Source organism: Schistocerca cancellata, unplaced genomic scaffold (genome assembly GCF_023864275.1).
Source record: "Schistocerca cancellata isolate TAMUIC-IGC-003103 unplaced genomic scaffold, iqSchCanc2.1 HiC_scaffold_93, whole genome shotgun sequence".
Classification (NCBI taxonomy): domain Eukaryota; kingdom Metazoa; phylum Arthropoda; class Insecta; order Orthoptera; family Acrididae; genus Schistocerca; species Schistocerca cancellata.
Genome location: NW_026046149.1, coordinates 1 through 14,750, shown reverse-complemented (window position 1 = coordinate 14,750; position 14,750 = coordinate 1). Strand labels below are relative to the sequence as shown.

General features: G+C 54.1%; 38 non-coding genes across 38 annotated transcripts; 30 read left to right on the top strand and 8 right to left on the bottom strand.

Moving 5' to 3' along the window:
- Window positions 1-120: 120 nt before the first annotated feature.
- Trnag-ucc (transfer RNA glycine (anticodon UCC)) lies at window positions 121-192 on the bottom strand. Its single transcript has one exon. It is a non-coding gene; the product is annotated as a tRNA-Gly (tRNA).
- Window positions 193-553: 361 nt separating this feature from the next.
- Trnag-gcc (transfer RNA glycine (anticodon GCC)) lies at window positions 554-624 on the top strand. The gene has a single exon. It is a non-coding gene; the product is annotated as a tRNA-Gly (tRNA).
- Window positions 625-784: 160 nt separating this feature from the next.
- Window positions 785-857, top strand: Trnam-cau (transfer RNA methionine (anticodon CAU)). The gene has a single exon. It is a non-coding gene; the product is annotated as a tRNA-Met (tRNA).
- A 305-nt stretch (window positions 858-1,162) lies between these two features.
- Window positions 1,163-1,234, top strand: Trnae-uuc (transfer RNA glutamic acid (anticodon UUC)). The gene has a single exon. It is a non-coding gene; the product is annotated as a tRNA-Glu (tRNA).
- A 199-nt stretch (window positions 1,235-1,433) lies between these two features.
- On the top strand, window positions 1,434-1,507 carry Trnai-aau (transfer RNA isoleucine (anticodon AAU)). The gene has a single exon. It is a non-coding gene; the product is annotated as a tRNA-Ile (tRNA).
- Window positions 1,508-2,090: 583 nt separating this feature from the next.
- Window positions 2,091-2,162, bottom strand: Trnag-ucc (transfer RNA glycine (anticodon UCC)). The gene has a single exon. It is a non-coding gene; the product is annotated as a tRNA-Gly (tRNA).
- A 361-nt stretch (window positions 2,163-2,523) lies between these two features.
- Window positions 2,524-2,594, top strand: Trnag-gcc (transfer RNA glycine (anticodon GCC)). Its single transcript has one exon. It is a non-coding gene; the product is annotated as a tRNA-Gly (tRNA).
- A 160-nt stretch (window positions 2,595-2,754) lies between these two features.
- Trnam-cau (transfer RNA methionine (anticodon CAU)) lies at window positions 2,755-2,827 on the top strand. The gene has a single exon. It is a non-coding gene; the product is annotated as a tRNA-Met (tRNA).
- Window positions 2,828-3,132: 305 nt separating this feature from the next.
- On the top strand, window positions 3,133-3,204 carry Trnae-uuc (transfer RNA glutamic acid (anticodon UUC)). Its single transcript has one exon. It is a non-coding gene; the product is annotated as a tRNA-Glu (tRNA).
- A 199-nt stretch (window positions 3,205-3,403) lies between these two features.
- Window positions 3,404-3,477, top strand: Trnai-aau (transfer RNA isoleucine (anticodon AAU)). Its single transcript has one exon. It is a non-coding gene; the product is annotated as a tRNA-Ile (tRNA).
- A 583-nt stretch (window positions 3,478-4,060) lies between these two features.
- Trnag-ucc (transfer RNA glycine (anticodon UCC)) lies at window positions 4,061-4,132 on the bottom strand. Its single transcript has one exon. It is a non-coding gene; the product is annotated as a tRNA-Gly (tRNA).
- A 361-nt stretch (window positions 4,133-4,493) lies between these two features.
- Window positions 4,494-4,564, top strand: Trnag-gcc (transfer RNA glycine (anticodon GCC)). Its single transcript has one exon. It is a non-coding gene; the product is annotated as a tRNA-Gly (tRNA).
- Window positions 4,565-4,724: 160 nt separating this feature from the next.
- On the top strand, window positions 4,725-4,797 carry Trnam-cau (transfer RNA methionine (anticodon CAU)). The gene has a single exon. It is a non-coding gene; the product is annotated as a tRNA-Met (tRNA).
- Window positions 4,798-5,102: 305 nt separating this feature from the next.
- On the top strand, window positions 5,103-5,174 carry Trnae-uuc (transfer RNA glutamic acid (anticodon UUC)). Its single transcript has one exon. It is a non-coding gene; the product is annotated as a tRNA-Glu (tRNA).
- Window positions 5,175-5,373: 199 nt separating this feature from the next.
- Trnai-aau (transfer RNA isoleucine (anticodon AAU)) lies at window positions 5,374-5,447 on the top strand. The gene has a single exon. It is a non-coding gene; the product is annotated as a tRNA-Ile (tRNA).
- Window positions 5,448-6,030: 583 nt separating this feature from the next.
- Trnag-ucc (transfer RNA glycine (anticodon UCC)) lies at window positions 6,031-6,102 on the bottom strand. The gene has a single exon. It is a non-coding gene; the product is annotated as a tRNA-Gly (tRNA).
- A 341-nt stretch (window positions 6,103-6,443) lies between these two features.
- Trnag-gcc (transfer RNA glycine (anticodon GCC)) lies at window positions 6,444-6,514 on the top strand. Its single transcript has one exon. It is a non-coding gene; the product is annotated as a tRNA-Gly (tRNA).
- A 160-nt stretch (window positions 6,515-6,674) lies between these two features.
- Trnam-cau (transfer RNA methionine (anticodon CAU)) lies at window positions 6,675-6,747 on the top strand. Its single transcript has one exon. It is a non-coding gene; the product is annotated as a tRNA-Met (tRNA).
- A 305-nt stretch (window positions 6,748-7,052) lies between these two features.
- Window positions 7,053-7,124, top strand: Trnae-uuc (transfer RNA glutamic acid (anticodon UUC)). The gene has a single exon. It is a non-coding gene; the product is annotated as a tRNA-Glu (tRNA).
- A 199-nt stretch (window positions 7,125-7,323) lies between these two features.
- Window positions 7,324-7,397, top strand: Trnai-aau (transfer RNA isoleucine (anticodon AAU)). The gene has a single exon. It is a non-coding gene; the product is annotated as a tRNA-Ile (tRNA).
- Window positions 7,398-7,980: 583 nt separating this feature from the next.
- Window positions 7,981-8,052, bottom strand: Trnag-ucc (transfer RNA glycine (anticodon UCC)). Its single transcript has one exon. It is a non-coding gene; the product is annotated as a tRNA-Gly (tRNA).
- Window positions 8,053-8,403: 351 nt separating this feature from the next.
- Window positions 8,404-8,474, top strand: Trnag-gcc (transfer RNA glycine (anticodon GCC)). The gene has a single exon. It is a non-coding gene; the product is annotated as a tRNA-Gly (tRNA).
- A 160-nt stretch (window positions 8,475-8,634) lies between these two features.
- Trnam-cau (transfer RNA methionine (anticodon CAU)) lies at window positions 8,635-8,707 on the top strand. Its single transcript has one exon. It is a non-coding gene; the product is annotated as a tRNA-Met (tRNA).
- A 305-nt stretch (window positions 8,708-9,012) lies between these two features.
- Trnae-uuc (transfer RNA glutamic acid (anticodon UUC)) lies at window positions 9,013-9,084 on the top strand. Its single transcript has one exon. It is a non-coding gene; the product is annotated as a tRNA-Glu (tRNA).
- A 199-nt stretch (window positions 9,085-9,283) lies between these two features.
- On the top strand, window positions 9,284-9,357 carry Trnai-aau (transfer RNA isoleucine (anticodon AAU)). Its single transcript has one exon. It is a non-coding gene; the product is annotated as a tRNA-Ile (tRNA).
- A 583-nt stretch (window positions 9,358-9,940) lies between these two features.
- Window positions 9,941-10,012, bottom strand: Trnag-ucc (transfer RNA glycine (anticodon UCC)). Its single transcript has one exon. It is a non-coding gene; the product is annotated as a tRNA-Gly (tRNA).
- Window positions 10,013-10,364: 352 nt separating this feature from the next.
- Window positions 10,365-10,435, top strand: Trnag-gcc (transfer RNA glycine (anticodon GCC)). Its single transcript has one exon. It is a non-coding gene; the product is annotated as a tRNA-Gly (tRNA).
- Window positions 10,436-10,595: 160 nt separating this feature from the next.
- Window positions 10,596-10,668, top strand: Trnam-cau (transfer RNA methionine (anticodon CAU)). Its single transcript has one exon. It is a non-coding gene; the product is annotated as a tRNA-Met (tRNA).
- Window positions 10,669-10,973: 305 nt separating this feature from the next.
- Trnae-uuc (transfer RNA glutamic acid (anticodon UUC)) lies at window positions 10,974-11,045 on the top strand. The gene has a single exon. It is a non-coding gene; the product is annotated as a tRNA-Glu (tRNA).
- Window positions 11,046-11,244: 199 nt separating this feature from the next.
- On the top strand, window positions 11,245-11,318 carry Trnai-aau (transfer RNA isoleucine (anticodon AAU)). The gene has a single exon. It is a non-coding gene; the product is annotated as a tRNA-Ile (tRNA).
- Window positions 11,319-11,902: 584 nt separating this feature from the next.
- Trnag-ucc (transfer RNA glycine (anticodon UCC)) lies at window positions 11,903-11,974 on the bottom strand. The gene has a single exon. It is a non-coding gene; the product is annotated as a tRNA-Gly (tRNA).
- A 361-nt stretch (window positions 11,975-12,335) lies between these two features.
- Trnag-gcc (transfer RNA glycine (anticodon GCC)) lies at window positions 12,336-12,406 on the top strand. Its single transcript has one exon. It is a non-coding gene; the product is annotated as a tRNA-Gly (tRNA).
- A 160-nt stretch (window positions 12,407-12,566) lies between these two features.
- Trnam-cau (transfer RNA methionine (anticodon CAU)) lies at window positions 12,567-12,639 on the top strand. The gene has a single exon. It is a non-coding gene; the product is annotated as a tRNA-Met (tRNA).
- A 305-nt stretch (window positions 12,640-12,944) lies between these two features.
- Trnae-uuc (transfer RNA glutamic acid (anticodon UUC)) lies at window positions 12,945-13,016 on the top strand. Its single transcript has one exon. It is a non-coding gene; the product is annotated as a tRNA-Glu (tRNA).
- Window positions 13,017-13,215: 199 nt separating this feature from the next.
- Window positions 13,216-13,289, top strand: Trnai-aau (transfer RNA isoleucine (anticodon AAU)). The gene has a single exon. It is a non-coding gene; the product is annotated as a tRNA-Ile (tRNA).
- A 583-nt stretch (window positions 13,290-13,872) lies between these two features.
- Window positions 13,873-13,944, bottom strand: Trnag-ucc (transfer RNA glycine (anticodon UCC)). The gene has a single exon. It is a non-coding gene; the product is annotated as a tRNA-Gly (tRNA).
- A 351-nt stretch (window positions 13,945-14,295) lies between these two features.
- On the top strand, window positions 14,296-14,366 carry Trnag-gcc (transfer RNA glycine (anticodon GCC)). Its single transcript has one exon. It is a non-coding gene; the product is annotated as a tRNA-Gly (tRNA).
- A 160-nt stretch (window positions 14,367-14,526) lies between these two features.
- On the top strand, window positions 14,527-14,599 carry Trnam-cau (transfer RNA methionine (anticodon CAU)). The gene has a single exon. It is a non-coding gene; the product is annotated as a tRNA-Met (tRNA).
- Window positions 14,600-14,750: the final 151 nt, after the last annotated feature.

Below are 14,750 nucleotides of genomic sequence, written 5' to 3'. Positions count from 1 at the left end.
GCAAAGTCGAGACAAGTCGAGACACACTAAGGGCTGGTATGCAGCGAGTAAGAGGGGGGAAAAAAACAATAATTTAAGAGCGCGCGGCAAAAGTACTCATACGCGAAATTAAAAGCCTGCTGCGGTGGCCGGGAATCGAACCCGGATCAACTGCTTGGAAGGCAACTATGCTGACCATTACACCACCACCGCACAAGCGAGCGCCCCGCCTCCGCGCTGTGTCGGCTTCCCGCCTGTCGGCAGCGGCCGAAGGTGATCGTACCTGGCAGGCGCATTTCGAGGTAGGCTAGGGGAGCACATCCAGACGCATTCGGACAGCGTATCCGCGCACATTTCGCATCCTTTGGCAAGAGTCGGCGCCGGCGACGCAACAGTACGCAGAGGACCGCGTTCTGGAGGCATTTTTAAGCAGTGCCGTGCAGTGCAGTGCAGTGCAGTGCAGGATTCAGCGTCTGCAGCGTCTTCTGCACAGAATGCTACGGCGCTTGACGGCAGCCCCACTTTCCCTTGAGACATCTGCTCGGGAAGCAGCGTGAAGTTACCGCTGGCCCGAGCATCGGTGGTTCAGTGGTAGAATGCTCGCCTGCCACGCGGGCGGCCCGGGTTCGATTCCCGGCCGATGCATCATTTTGCTTTCCCGCGATAATGCTGCCGCAACACCGCAATCAACTGGGCCGGCAATGAACGTGTAGCAACAGAACACGTTATCCAGGAAGTACAGTGTTTCTACGTCTAATATTGGGTACGCAACTTACCCAGTTTCCAGGAGAAACGGTTCACCCGTGCCTCGGTAGCGCAGTAGGCAGCGCGTAAGTCTCATAATCTTAAGGTCGTGAGTTCGATCCTCACCCGGGGCATTTAATTTTCTGTGACTGATGGTGGTGCTGTTGCTAGGGCGCCAACGTATTTCTTGTTTGTTATCCACAACGTTTCAACGCTTCAGCGGGAAAATGTTTACTTCCTCTTATTGCTACTTACAGCTTCCCTTTTCCTCTTCTTCCAGCACAGCATGAAGCCAAAAGCATTGCTCTGCGACGTTTGAGGTGCGCGCCTTGCCAGTCAGTATGTGCAAAGATGCTCGCAAAGAGAGAAGGGCGCCGACGTGGCACTCGACACGAAATGCGACAAGCGACCGTACGAACGGTCCAATGGAACGGCCACATCCGGTGTGGTCTAGTGGCTAGGATACCTGGCTTTCACCCAGGAGGCCCGGGTTCGATTCCCGGTACCGGAACGTAATTTTTTTCCACACGAATCGTGACAAGTTTGAGCTGTCCGAGCGGCCGTTTCCCGTCCTGCTCGCAATATAGCTACTGTTTCGTGACCGTCAGCAGAATATAGACTAGGGAAGCAGACACACGACGACCATAGAAATGGTGTATGGCTTCATGCCAGCCGTTTCCAGTTTAGGGCTGAGCAACTGCATCTGCCGAGGCCCGTTAGCTCAGTTGGTTAGAGCGTCGTGCTAATAACGCGAAGGTCGCGGGTTCGATCCCCCCACGGGCCACTACTCTTTTACTACTACGAAAAGGCAGCGCCGATTTCAGCTGGCGAGTGTGATGACCAAAAGATCATCACCATGCGTGGAAGTTGACAGAGGATCCGAACCCGACTTGTCGGGAAGCGCTACAGCATTCACTCGGCAATGGGCATAATATTTTGAATACACTGGTTCTCAACCGATGAAGAGAAAATGAAAGAAAATGTCTGATTGCCGATGCGTAACAACTTTGGCCCTTGTCAGTACTTGGGCGGGTGAGCGCGTGGGAACACAGTGTACTATTGGCAGTTTTACTTCCTATTTTTCTTTTCGGAGCTACAGCCCGATTCGGTGAGGGAGACGCCACCGTGAAATGAAGGGGCGTGCTGTGTGTCCATCGCCTCGCCTCTCCTCCCCTCTCTCAGTCGTTTATCGTGCTTGTCGTTTTGATATAGGCCGATTTGAGAGCGTCAGCTCTCGCGTCAGCTGAGCAAAGTCGAGACAAGTCGAGACACACTAAGGGCTGGTATGCAGCGAGTAAGAGGGGGGAAAAAAACAATAATTTAAGAGCGCGCGGCAAAAGTACTCATACGCGAAATTAAAAGCCTGCTGCGGTGGCCGGGAATCGAACCCGGATCAACTGCTTGGAAGGCAACTATGCTGACCATTACACCACCACCGCACAAGCGAGCGCCCCGCCTCCGCGCTGTGTCGGCTTCCCGCCTGTCGGCAGCGGCCGAAGGTGATCGTACCTGGCAGGCGCATTTCGAGGTAGGCTAGGGGAGCACATCCAGACGCATTCGGACAGCGTATCCGCGCACATTTCGCATCCTTTGGCAAGAGTCGGCGCCGGCGACGCAACAGTACGCAGAGGACCGCGTTCTGGAGGCATTTTTAAGCAGTGCCGTGCAGTGCAGTGCAGTGCAGTGCAGGATTCAGCGTCTGCAGCGTCTTCTGCACAGAATGCTACGGCGCTTGACGGCAGCCCCACTTTCCCTTGAGACATCTGCTCGGGAAGCAGCGTGAAGTTACCGCTGGCCCGAGCATCGGTGGTTCAGTGGTAGAATGCTCGCCTGCCACGCGGGCGGCCCGGGTTCGATTCCCGGCCGATGCATCATTTTGCTTTCCCGCGATAATGCTGCCGCAACACCGCAATCAACTGGGCCGGCAATGAACGTGTAGCAACAGAACACGTTATCCAGGAAGTACAGTGTTTCTACGTCTAATATTGGGTACGCAACTTACCCAGTTTCCAGGAGAAACGGTTCACCCGTGCCTCGGTAGCGCAGTAGGCAGCGCGTAAGTCTCATAATCTTAAGGTCGTGAGTTCGATCCTCACCCGGGGCATTTAATTTTCTGTGACTGATGGTGGTGCTGTTGCTAGGGCGCCAACGTATTTCTTGTTTGTTATCCACAACGTTTCAACGCTTCAGCGGGAAAATGTTTACTTCCTCTTATTGCTACTTACAGCTTCCCTTTTCCTCTTCTTCCAGCACAGCATGAAGCCAAAAGCATTGCTCTGCGACGTTTGAGGTGCGCGCCTTGCCAGTCAGTATGTGCAAAGATGCTCGCAAAGAGAGAAGGGCGCCGACGTGGCACTCGACACGAAATGCGACAAGCGACCGTACGAACGGTCCAATGGAACGGCCACATCCGGTGTGGTCTAGTGGCTAGGATACCTGGCTTTCACCCAGGAGGCCCGGGTTCGATTCCCGGTACCGGAACGTAATTTTTTTCCACACGAATCGTGACAAGTTTGAGCTGTCCGAGCGGCCGTTTCCCGTCCTGCTCGCAATATAGCTACTGTTTCGTGACCGTCAGCAGAATATAGACTAGGGAAGCAGACACACGACGACCATAGAAATGGTGTATGGCTTCATGCCAGCCGTTTCCAGTTTAGGGCTGAGCAACTGCATCTGCCGAGGCCCGTTAGCTCAGTTGGTTAGAGCGTCGTGCTAATAACGCGAAGGTCGCGGGTTCGATCCCCCCACGGGCCACTACTCTTTTACTACTACGAAAAGGCAGCGCCGATTTCAGCTGGCGAGTGTGATGACCAAAAGATCATCACCATGCGTGGAAGTTGACAGAGGATCCGAACCCGACTTGTCGGGAAGCGCTACAGCATTCACTCGGCAATGGGCATAATATTTTGAATACACTGGTTCTCAACCGATGAAGAGAAAATGAAAGAAAATGTCTGATTGCCGATGCGTAACAACTTTGGCCCTTGTCAGTACTTGGGCGGGTGAGCGCGTGGGAACACAGTGTACTATTGGCAGTTTTACTTCCTATTTTTCTTTTCGGAGCTACAGCCCGATTCGGTGAGGGAGACGCCACCGTGAAATGAAGGGGCGTGCTGTGTGTCCATCGCCTCGCCTCTCCTCCCCTCTCTCAGTCGTTTATCGTGCTTGTCGTTTTGATATAGGCCGATTTGAGAGCGTCAGCTCTCGCGTCAGCTGAGCAAAGTCGAGACAAGTCGAGACACACTAAGGGCTGGTATGCAGCGAGTAAGAGGGGGGAAAAAAACAATAATTTAAGAGCGCGCGGCAAAAGTACTCATACGCGAAATTAAAAGCCTGCTGCGGTGGCCGGGAATCGAACCCGGATCAACTGCTTGGAAGGCAACTATGCTGACCATTACACCACCACCGCACAAGCGAGCGCCCCGCCTCCGCGCTGTGTCGGCTTCCCGCCTGTCGGCAGCGGCCGAAGGTGATCGTACCTGGCAGGCGCATTTCGAGGTAGGCTAGGGGAGCACATCCAGACGCATTCGGACAGCGTATCCGCGCACATTTCGCATCCTTTGGCAAGAGTCGGCGCCGGCGACGCAACAGTACGCAGAGGACCGCGTTCTGGAGGCATTTTTAAGCAGTGCCGTGCAGTGCAGTGCAGTGCAGTGCAGGATTCAGCGTCTGCAGCGTCTTCTGCACAGAATGCTACGGCGCTTGACGGCAGCCCCACTTTCCCTTGAGACATCTGCTCGGGAAGCAGCGTGAAGTTACCGCTGGCCCGAGCATCGGTGGTTCAGTGGTAGAATGCTCGCCTGCCACGCGGGCGGCCCGGGTTCGATTCCCGGCCGATGCATCATTTTGCTTTCCCGCGATAATGCTGCCGCAACACCGCAATCAACTGGGCCGGCAATGAACGTGTAGCAACAGAACACGTTATCCAGGAAGTACAGTGTTTCTACGTCTAATATTGGGTACGCAACTTACCCAGTTTCCAGGAGAAACGGTTCACCCGTGCCTCGGTAGCGCAGTAGGCAGCGCGTAAGTCTCATAATCTTAAGGTCGTGAGTTCGATCCTCACCCGGGGCATTTAATTTTCTGTGACTGATGGTGGTGCTGTTGCTAGGGCGCCAACGTATTTCTTGTTTGTTATCCACAACGTTTCAACGCTTCAGCGGGAAAATGTTTACTTCCTCTTATTGCTACTTACAGCTTCCCTTTTCCTCTTCTTCCAGCACAGCATGAAGCCAAAAGCATTGCTCTGCGACGTTTGAGGTGCGCGCCTTGCCAGTCAGTATGTGCAAAGATGCTCGCAAAGAGAGAAGGGCGCCGACGTGGCACTCGACACGAAATGCGACAAGCGACCGTACGAACGGTCCAATGGAACGGCCACATCCGGTGTGGTCTAGTGGCTAGGATACCTGGCTTTCACCCAGGAGGCCCGGGTTCGATTCCCGGTACCGGAACGTAATTTTTTTCCACACGAATCGTGACAAGTTTGAGCTGTCCGAGCGGCCGTTTCCCGTCCTGCTCGCAATATAGCTACTGTTTCGTGACCGTCAGCAGAATATAGACTAGGGAAGCAGACACACGACGACCATAGAAATGGTGTATGGCTTCATGCCAGCCGTTTCCAGTTTAGGGCTGAGCAACTGCATCTGCCGAGGCCCGTTAGCTCAGTTGGTTAGAGCGTCGTGCTAATAACGCGAAGGTCGCGGGTTCGATCCCCCCACGGGCCACTACTCTTTTACTACTACGAAAAGGCAGCGCCGATTTCAGCTGGCGAGTGTGATGACCAAAAGATCATCACCATGCGTGGAAGTTGACAGAGGATCCGAACCCGACTTGTCGGGAAGCGCTACAGCATTCACTCGGCAATGGGCATAATATTTTGAATACACTGGTTCTCAACCGATGAAGAGAAAATGAAAGAAAATGTCTGATTGCCGATGCGTAACAACTTTGGCCCTTGTCAGTACTTGGGCGGGTGAGCGCGTGGGAACACAGTGTACTATTGGCAGTTTTACTTCCTATTTTTCTTTTCGGAGCTACAGCCCGATTCGGTGAGGGAGACGCCACCGTGAAATGAAGGGGCGTGCTGTGTGTCCATCGCCTCGCCTCTCCTCCCCTCTCTCAGTCGTTTATCGTGCTTGTCGTTTTGATATAGGCCGATTTGAGAGCGTCAGCTCTCGCGTCAGCTGAGCAAAGTCGAGACAAGTCGAGACACACTAAGGGCTGGTATGCAGCGAGTAAGAGGGGGGAAAAAAACAATAATTTAAGAGCGCGCGGCAAAAGTACTCATACGCGAAATTAAAAGCCTGCTGCGGTGGCCGGGAATCGAACCCGGATCAACTGCTTGGAAGGCAACTATGCTGACCATTACACCACCACCGCACAAGCGAGCGCCCCGCCTCCGCGCTGTGTCGGCTTCCCGCCTGTCGGCAGCGGCCGAAGGTGATCGTACCTGGCAGGCGCATTTCGAGGTAGGCTAGGGGAGCACATCCAGACGCATTCGGACAGCGTATCCGCGAAGAGTCGGCGCCGGCGACGCAACAGTACGCAGAGGACCGCGTTCTGGAGGCATTTTTAAGCAGTGCCGTGCAGTGCAGTGCAGTGCAGTGCAGGATTCAGCGTCTGCAGCGTCTTCTGCACAGAATGCTACGGCGCTTGACGGCAGCCCCACTTTCCCTTGAGACATCTGCTCGGGAAGCAGCGTGAAGTTACCGCTGGCCCGAGCATCGGTGGTTCAGTGGTAGAATGCTCGCCTGCCACGCGGGCGGCCCGGGTTCGATTCCCGGCCGATGCATCATTTTGCTTTCCCGCGATAATGCTGCCGCAACACCGCAATCAACTGGGCCGGCAATGAACGTGTAGCAACAGAACACGTTATCCAGGAAGTACAGTGTTTCTACGTCTAATATTGGGTACGCAACTTACCCAGTTTCCAGGAGAAACGGTTCACCCGTGCCTCGGTAGCGCAGTAGGCAGCGCGTAAGTCTCATAATCTTAAGGTCGTGAGTTCGATCCTCACCCGGGGCATTTAATTTTCTGTGACTGATGGTGGTGCTGTTGCTAGGGCGCCAACGTATTTCTTGTTTGTTATCCACAACGTTTCAACGCTTCAGCGGGAAAATGTTTACTTCCTCTTATTGCTACTTACAGCTTCCCTTTTCCTCTTCTTCCAGCACAGCATGAAGCCAAAAGCATTGCTCTGCGACGTTTGAGGTGCGCGCCTTGCCAGTCAGTATGTGCAAAGATGCTCGCAAAGAGAGAAGGGCGCCGACGTGGCACTCGACACGAAATGCGACAAGCGACCGTACGAACGGTCCAATGGAACGGCCACATCCGGTGTGGTCTAGTGGCTAGGATACCTGGCTTTCACCCAGGAGGCCCGGGTTCGATTCCCGGTACCGGAACGTAATTTTTTTCCACACGAATCGTGACAAGTTTGAGCTGTCCGAGCGGCCGTTTCCCGTCCTGCTCGCAATATAGCTACTGTTTCGTGACCGTCAGCAGAATATAGACTAGGGAAGCAGACACACGACGACCATAGAAATGGTGTATGGCTTCATGCCAGCCGTTTCCAGTTTAGGGCTGAGCAACTGCATCTGCCGAGGCCCGTTAGCTCAGTTGGTTAGAGCGTCGTGCTAATAACGCGAAGGTCGCGGGTTCGATCCCCCCACGGGCCACTACTCTTTTACTACTACGAAAAGGCAGCGCCGATTTCAGCTGGCGAGTGTGATGACCAAAAGATCATCACCATGCGTGGAAGTTGACAGAGGATCCGAACCCGACTTGTCGGGAAGCGCTACAGCATTCACTCGGCAATGGGCATAATATTTTGAATACACTGGTTCTCAACCGATGAAGAGAAAATGAAAGAAAATGTCTGATTGCCGATGCGTAACAACTTTGGCCCTTGTCAGTACTTGGGCGGGTGAGCGCGTGGGAACACAGTGTACTATTGGCAGTTTTACTTCCTATTTTTCTTTTCGGAGCTACAGCCCGATTCGGTGAGGGAGACGCCACCGTGAAATGAAGGGGCGTGCTGTGTGTCCATCGCCTCGCCTCTCCTCCCCTCTCTCAGTCGTTTATCGTGCTTGTCGTTTTGATATAGGCCGATTTGAGAGCGTCAGCTCTCGCGTCAGCTGAGCAAAGTCGAGACAAGTCGAGACACACTAAGGGCTGGTATGCAGCGAGTAAGAGGGGGGAAAAAAACAATAATTTAAGAGCGCGCGGCAAAAGTACTCATACGCGAAATTAAAAGCCTGCTGCGGTGGCCGGGAATCGAACCCGGATCAACTGCTTGGAAGGCAACTATGCTGACCATTACACCACCACCGCACAAGCGAGCGCCCCGCCTCCGCGCTGTGTCGGCTTCCCGCCTGTCGGCAGCGGCCGAAGGTGATCGTACCTGGCAGGCGCATTTCGAGGTAGGCTAGGGGAGCACATCCAGACGCATTCGGACAGCGTATCCGCGCACATTTCGCATCCTTTGGCAAGAGTCGGCGCCGGCGACGCAACAGTACGCAGAGGACCGCGTTCTGGAGGCATTTTTAAGCAGTGCCGTGCAGTGCAGTGCAGGATTCAGCGTCTGCAGCGTCTTCTGCACAGAATGCTACGGCGCTTGACGGCAGCCCCACTTTCCCTTGAGACATCTGCTCGGGAAGCAGCGTGAAGTTACCGCTGGCCCGAGCATCGGTGGTTCAGTGGTAGAATGCTCGCCTGCCACGCGGGCGGCCCGGGTTCGATTCCCGGCCGATGCATCATTTTGCTTTCCCGCGATAATGCTGCCGCAACACCGCAATCAACTGGGCCGGCAATGAACGTGTAGCAACAGAACACGTTATCCAGGAAGTACAGTGTTTCTACGTCTAATATTGGGTACGCAACTTACCCAGTTTCCAGGAGAAACGGTTCACCCGTGCCTCGGTAGCGCAGTAGGCAGCGCGTAAGTCTCATAATCTTAAGGTCGTGAGTTCGATCCTCACCCGGGGCATTTAATTTTCTGTGACTGATGGTGGTGCTGTTGCTAGGGCGCCAACGTATTTCTTGTTTGTTATCCACAACGTTTCAACGCTTCAGCGGGAAAATGTTTACTTCCTCTTATTGCTACTTACAGCTTCCCTTTTCCTCTTCTTCCAGCACAGCATGAAGCCAAAAGCATTGCTCTGCGACGTTTGAGGTGCGCGCCTTGCCAGTCAGTATGTGCAAAGATGCTCGCAAAGAGAGAAGGGCGCCGACGTGGCACTCGACACGAAATGCGACAAGCGACCGTACGAACGGTCCAATGGAACGGCCACATCCGGTGTGGTCTAGTGGCTAGGATACCTGGCTTTCACCCAGGAGGCCCGGGTTCGATTCCCGGTACCGGAACGTAATTTTTTTCCACACGAATCGTGACAAGTTTGAGCTGTCCGAGCGGCCGTTTCCCGTCCTGCTCGCAATATAGCTACTGTTTCGTGACCGTCAGCAGAATATAGACTAGGGAAGCAGACACACGACGACCATAGAAATGGTGTATGGCTTCATGCCAGCCGTTTCCAGTTTAGGGCTGAGCAACTGCATCTGCCGAGGCCCGTTAGCTCAGTTGGTTAGAGCGTCGTGCTAATAACGCGAAGGTCGCGGGTTCGATCCCCCCACGGGCCACTACTCTTTTACTACTACGAAAAGGCAGCGCCGATTTCAGCTGGCGAGTGTGATGACCAAAAGATCATCACCATGCGTGGAAGTTGACAGAGGATCCGAACCCGACTTGTCGGGAAGCGCTACAGCATTCACTCGGCAATGGGCATAATATTTTGAATACACTGGTTCTCAACCGATGAAGAGAAAATGAAAGAAAATGTCTGATTGCCGATGCGTAACAACTTTGGCCCTTGTCAGTACTTGGGCGGGTGAGCGCGTGGGAACACAGTGTACTATTGGCAGTTTTACTTCCTATTTTTCTTTTCGGAGCTACAGCCCGATTCGGTGAGGGAGACGCCACCGTGAAATGAAGGGGCGTGCTGTGTGTCCATCGCCTCGCCTCTCCTCCCCTCTCTCAGTCGTTTATCGTGCTTGTCGTTTTGATATAGGCCGATTTGAGAGCGTCAGCTCTCGCGTCAGCTGAGCAAAGTCGAGACAAGTCGAGACACACTAAGGGCTGGTATGCAGCGAGTAAGAGGGGGGAAAAAAACAATAATTTAAGAGCGCGCGGCAAAAGTACTCATACGCGAAATTAAAAGCCTGCTGCGGTGGCCGGGAATCGAACCCGGATCAACTGCTTGGAAGGCAACTATGCTGACCATTACACCACCACCGCACAAGCGAGCGCCCCGCCTCCGCGCTGTGTCGGCTTCCCGCCTGTCGGCAGCGGCCGAAGGTGATCGTACCTGGCAGGCGCATTTCGAGGTAGGCTAGGGGAGCACATCCAGACGCATTCGGACAGCGTATCCGCGCACATTTCGCATCCTTTGGCAAGAGTCGGCGCCGGCGACGCAACAGTACGCAGAGGACCGCGTTCTGGAGGCATTTTTAAGCAGTGCGCGTGCAGTGCAGTGCAGGATTCAGCGTCTGCAGCGTCTTCTGCACAGAATGCTACGGCGCTTGACGGCAGCCCCACTTTCCCTTGAGACATCTGCTCGGGAAGCAGCGTGAAGTTACCGCTGGCCCGAGCATCGGTGGTTCAGTGGTAGAATGCTCGCCTGCCACGCGGGCGGCCCGGGTTCGATTCCCGGCCGATGCATCATTTTGCTTTCCCGCGATAATGCTGCCGCAACACCGCAATCAACTGGGCCGGCAATGAACGTGTAGCAACAGAACACGTTATCCAGGAAGTACAGTGTTTCTACGTCTAATATTGGGTACGCAACTTACCCAGTTTCCAGGAGAAACGGTTCACCCGTGCCTCGGTAGCGCAGTAGGCAGCGCGTAAGTCTCATAATCTTAAGGTCGTGAGTTCGATCCTCACCCGGGGCATTTAATTTTCTGTGACTGATGGTGGTGCTGTTGCTAGGGCGCCAACGTATTTCTTGTTTGTTATCCACAACGTTTCAACGCTTCAGCGGGAAAATGTTTACTTCCTCTTATTGCTACTTACAGCTTCCCTTTTCCTCTTCTTCCAGCACAGCATGAAGCCAAAAGCATTGCTCTGCGACGTTTGAGGTGCGCGCCTTGCCAGTCAGTATGTGCAAAGATGCTCGCAAAGAGAGAAGGGCGCCGACGTGGCACTCGACACGAAATGCGACAAGCGACCGTACGAACGGTCCAATGGAACGGCCACATCCGGTGTGGTCTAGTGGCTAGGATACCTGGCTTTCACCCAGGAGGCCCGGGTTCGATTCCCGGTACCGGAACGTAATTTTTTTCCACACGAATCGTGACAAGTTTGAGCTGTCCGAGCGGCCGTTTCCCGTCCTGCTCGCAATATAGCTACTGTTTCGTGACCGTCAGCAGAATATAGACTAGGGAAGCAGACACACGACGACCATAGAAATGGTGTATGGCTTCATGCCAGCCGTTTCCAGTTTAGGGCTGAGCAACTGCATCTGCCGAGGCCCGTTAGCTCAGTTGGTTAGAGCGTCGTGCTAATAACGCGAAGGTCGCGGGTTCGATCCCCCCACGGGCCACTACTCTTTTACTACTACGAAAAGGCAGCGCCGATTTCAGCTGGCGAGTGTGATGACCAAAAGATCATCACCATGCGTGGAAGTTGACAGAGGATCCGAACCCGACTTGTCGGGAAGCGCTACAGCATTCACTCGGCAATGGGCATAATATTTTGAATACACTGGTTCTCAACCGATGAAGAGAAAATGAAAGAAAATGTCTGATTGCCGATGCGTAACAACTTTGGCCCTTGTCAGTACTTGGGCGGGTGAGCGCGTGGGAACACAGTGTACTTATTGGCAGTTTTACTTCCTATTTTTCTTTTCGGAGCTACAGCCCGATTCGGTGAGGGAGACGCCACCGTGAAATGAAGGGGCGTGCTGTGTGTCCATCGCCTCGCCTCTCCTCCCCTCTCTCAGTCGTTTATCGTGCTTGTCGTTTTGATATAGGCCGATTTGAGAGCGTCAGCTCTCGCGTCAGCTGAGCAAAGTCGAGACAAGTCGAGACACACTAAGGGCTGGTATGCAGCGAGTAAGAGGGGGGAAAAAAACAATAATTTAAGAGCGCGCGGCAAAAGTACTCATACGCGAAATTAAAAGCCTGCTGCGGTGGCCGGGAATCGAACCCGGATCAACTGCTTGGAAGGCAACTATGCTGACCATTACACCACCACCGCACAAGCGAGCGCCCCGCCTCCGCGCTGTGTCGGCTTCCCGCCTGTCGGCAGCGGCCGAAGGTGATCGTACCTGGCAGGCGCATTTCGAGGTAGGCTAGGGGAGCACATCCAGACGCATTCGGACAGCGTATCCGCGCACATTTCGCATCCTTTGGCAAGAGTCGGCGCCGGCGACGCAACAGTACGCAGAGGACCGCGTTCTGGAGGCATTTTTAAGCAGTGCCGTGCAGTGCAGTGCAGTGCAGTGCAGGATTCAGCGTCTGCAGCGTCTTCTGCACAGAATGCTACGGCGCTTGACGGCAGCCCCACTTTCCCTTGAGACATCTGCTCGGGAAGCAGCGTGAAGTTACCGCTGGCCCGAGCATCGGTGGTTCAGTGGTAGAATGCTCGCCTGCCACGCGGGCGGCCCGGGTTCGATTCCCGGCCGATGCATCATTTTGCTTTCCCGCGATAATGCTGCCGCAACACCGCAATCAACTGGGCCGGCAATGAACGTGTAGCAACAGAACACGTTATCCAGGAAGTACAGTGTTTCTACGTCTAATATTGGGTACGCAACTTACCCAGTTTCCAGGAGAAACGGTTCACCCGTGCCTCGGTAGCGCAGTAGGCAGCGCGTAAGTCTCATAATCTTAAGGTCGTGAGTTCGATCCTCACCCGGGGCATTTAATTTTCTGTGACTGATGGTGGTGCTGTTGCTAGGGCGCCAACGTATTTCTTGTTTGTTATCCACAACGTTTCAACGCTTCAGCGGGAAAATGTTTACTTCCTCTTATTGCTACTTACAGCTTCCCTTTTCCTCTTCTTCCAGCACAGCATGAAGCCAAAAGCATTGCTCTGCGACGTTTGAGGTGCGCGCCTTGCCAGTCAGTATGTGCAAAGATGCTCGCAAAGAGAGAAGGGCGCCGACGTGGCACTCGACACGAAATGCGACAAGCGACCGTACGAACGGTCCAATGGAACGGCCACATCCGGTGTGGTCTAGTGGCTAGGATACCTGGCTTTCACCCAGGAGGCCCGGGTTCGATTCCCGGTACCGGAACGTAATTTTTTTCCACACGAATCGTGACAAGTTTGAGCTGTCCGAGCGGCCGTTTCCCGTCCTGCTCGCAATATAGCTACTGTTTCGTGACCGTCAGCAGAATATAGACTAGGGAAGCAGACACACGACGACCATAGAAATGGTGTATGGCTTCATGCCAGCCGTTTCCAGTTTAGGGCTGAGCAACTGCATCTGCCGAGGCCCGTTAGCTCAGTTGGTTAGAGCGTCGTGCTAATAACGCGAAGGTCGCGGGTTCGATCCCCCCACGGGCCACTACTCTTTTACTACTACGAAAAGGCAGCGCCGATTTCAGCTGGCGAGTGTGATGACCAAAAGATCATCACCATGCGTGGAAGTTGACAGAGGATCCGAACCCGACTTGTCGGGAAGCGCTACAGCATTCACTCGGCAATGGGCATAATATTTTGAATACACTGGTTCTCAACCGATGAAGAGAAAATGAAAGAAAATGTCTGATTGCCGATGCGTAACAACTTTGGCCCTTGTCAGTACTTGGGCGGGTGAGCGCGTGGGAACACAGTGTACTATTGGCAGTTTTACTTCCTATTTTTCTTTTCGGAGCTACAGCCCGATTCGGTGAGGGAGACGCCACCGTGAAATGAAGGGGCGTGCTGTGTGTCCATCGCCTCGCCTCTCCTCCCCTCTCTCAGTCGTTTATCGTGCTTGTCGTTTTGATATAGGCCGATTTGAGAGCGTCAGCTCTCGCGTCAGCTGAGCAAAGTCGAGACAAGTCGAGACACACTAAGGGCTGGTATGCAGCGAGTAAGAGGGGGGAAAAAAACAATAATTTAAGAGCGCGCGGCAAAAGTACTCATACGCGAAATTAAAAGCCTGCTGCGGTGGCCGGGAATCGAACCCGGATCAACTGCTTGGAAGGCAACTATGCTGACCATTACACCACCACCGCACAAGCGAGCGCCCCGCCTCCGCGCTGTGTCGGCTTCCCGCCTGTCGGCAGCGGCCGAAGGTGATCGTACCTGGCAGGCGCATTTCGAGGTAGGCTAGGGGAGCACATCCAGACGCATTCGGACAGCGTATCCGCGCACATTTCGCATCCTTTGGCAAGAGTCGGCGCCGGCGACGCAACAGTACGCAGAGGACCGCGTTCTGGAGGCATTTTTAAGCAGTGCCGTGCAGTGCAGTGCAGGATTCAGCGTCTGCAGCGTCTTCTGCACAGAATGCTACGGCGCTTGACGGCAGCCCCACTTTCCCTTGAGACATCTGCTCGGGAAGCAGCGTGAAGTTACCGCTGGCCCGAGCATCGGTGGTTCAGTGGTAGAATGCTCGCCTGCCACGCGGGCGGCCCGGGTTCGATTCCCGGCCGATGCATCATTTTGCTTTCCCGCGATAATGCTGCCGCAACACCGCAATCAACTGGGCCGGCAATGAACGTGTAGCAACAGAACACGTTATCCAGGAAGTACAGTGTTTCTACGTCTAATATTGGGTACGCAACTTACCCAGTTTCCAGGAGAAACGGTTCACCCGTGCCTCGGTAGCGCAGTAGGCAGCGCGTAAGTCTCATAATCTTAAGGTCGTGAGTTCGATCCTCACCCGGGGCATTTAATTTTCTGTGACTGATGGTGGTGCTGTTGCTAGGGCGCCAACGTATTTCTTGTTTGTTATCCACAACGTTTCAACGCTTCAGCGGGAAAATGTTTACTTCCTCTTATTGCTACTTACAGCTTCCCTTTTCCTCTTCTTCCAGCACAG